At 44.6% G+C, this 2,141-nt stretch overlaps 1 pseudogene; it reads right to left on the bottom strand.

Moving 5' to 3' along the window:
- LOC110290340 overlaps positions 1 to 1,498 on the bottom strand; it is a 15,997-nt pseudogene extending 14,499 nt beyond the window's left edge.
- Between the last annotated feature and the right edge of the window lie 643 nt (positions 1,499 to 2,141).

Raw genomic sequence — 2,141 nt, 5'->3', positions numbered from 1 at the left:
TGATTTTACATGCTAAGCATGTGTTCTGCCACTGAAGATATACTGCTACCCCAAGCCCACATTATAGAATACATTATATATATATATATATACATATATATATATATAATGTATAATTGTATGTATATATAAAATACATTATATATATATATATATATATATATAAAATAGCTAAGACCTGCTGCTGTCCACTGTTCTAGCCCCAACACCCCTCCCCAGACCACTTCTCCTGACTCTGCCTGTGAGTATAGTTAGCTAATAATCACAAACCCACATGGTCGTAACCCTGCAACCCCGTTAGTAATTTATCTTTTTGTTTACTGAGGGCTGACACTGCCAACTTCAGATTCTTTAAAACCATTATCTAATCTAATCCAAGGAGGCTGCAATTATCTGCCATTTGAATCATAGATAATATGATAAGAGATTGTATTGAGAGCAATAAAGTCATTTGCCCCAAGGCACCAAGTAAGGGGTGTTGGAGTAAGTCATACCGACTCCCGGTTAATCCCTGAGCATTTCCCAACAGTCCTTTGGATGTTTTAGTGCCTCTGTGAGCGTGCTCATTACTCTCCACCTGAGGCACCTTTATCCCCTTACAGTAAGTGCTATAATGTCTCATTCACAGCTTCTGACCTCATCAGTTTGGTGCACAATGCCATACTTGCAACAGACAGCACCTCCTACTCCTTCCCGCCCTATGTCCGTGCCTGCCTCGAGTGGTCCTAAATTGTTGGTGTCTGCCCTTCAAACGTGCACGTCGGCTTACAGTATCATGAGGCTAATGCCCTCAAGAGAGACTTTAACCATGTTGATGGCAGTTGATCTATAAATCCCTCATGACCATATCCCCTGGGTAAGGTGACACAGAGGCACAGCCTCCACTGTTTCCTAGCATCGCTGAGAAGGACTGCACTTGGGGTGTCTGTGATGAGCAGCACTGAGAAGGACTGCAATCGGAGTGCCTACGATGTCCTTCTTTGTAATTCATGTTTTGGGATTCTGTCATTTCCCTCTCTCACTCTCCCACCTTCTGCTGGAATTTCCTGGGACCATCAAGACAACTACCTTCACCGGCACTTACCTCAGGGATTGCTTCTGAGCTGGGTGGGGGGATGGGAGTGGGAATTGGGGCTGGATCTGTCATGCCTCCTACAGGACACCAGAGCCAGGCTGCCATTTTCTTGGTGGCATCAGATCTTCCCTTCTTGGCTTGGGGCTCATCCCTTGAAAGAAGGCAGCTTAAATTGCCTTTCAGTGACTGGCTTTCAGTTGTTGCTGTAATAAATAACTTCAAACATACTGGCTTACAACAGCAACCATCTTCTGCCCTCCAGTTGAAATTCAACAAAGTGGCATGGCTAGGTTGTCTGTATTGGTTCCAGAAAGGGCCATCAGCATATTGGCAGGGCTTGGTCCCTTCATGGAACTCAGGAGGTGCATTCTCTTCTACATTCCTGAGACTGGTGGACACCTTTGGAATCTTCCATTCCAGTCTGCTTGCTCAGTCTGAACCAAGCCCCGTCTTGGCTCTCAAAAGCTTTCTTTCTTTAGGCCTTTTAACACTTTCCACGTGGCATCTGCAAAGCAGCTCACACCTTTGTCACAGTTTCAAATTTCTGTCTCTGGCTTCTGTCAGCTGGAGAATATTTTCTTCTTATAAGGGATCATATGATATAATTAGAACATTCCGGATAATACAGAGTGATCTCTCATTAATATCTTTGGTGCCTGGTGGTGTGGATCATGCCTATAACCCTAGCATTCGAGAGGTGGAAGCAGGTGGGTCCTGGCTACATAGCAGTCAGGGTGAAACTGACAAAGCCCAAGGGCAGGAAGTGTAGCCTAGTGGTAGAGAACCTGCCTAGCATCTTCAGGGCTCTGAGCTTGCTCTCTAGCCCTTCAAAAACAAGCCTACTTTCTTCCCTTTTGTCATGTAACATGTTTATAAAACAGGGGTGGGATGGGGCAGAGTGGGATGGGGCAGAGTAGGGTGGGGTGGGTTAGGTGGGGTGGACATAGACAGTTTGGGTGTTACTCTCATTTCTATAATAATCATCCTCATGTATCAATTATCTATTTCTTATAAAGAAACTATGGGAAACTCCATGAACTAAACTAGCAATCATTTTGTGCCCTTA

This window comes from Mus caroli, chromosome 2, assembly GCF_900094665.2.
Source record: "Mus caroli chromosome 2, CAROLI_EIJ_v1.1, whole genome shotgun sequence".
NCBI lineage: Eukaryota > Metazoa > Chordata > Mammalia > Rodentia > Muridae > Mus > Mus caroli.
The sequence above is the reverse complement of the archived record's forward strand: the minus strand, read 5'-3'. Positions and strand labels throughout refer to the sequence as shown.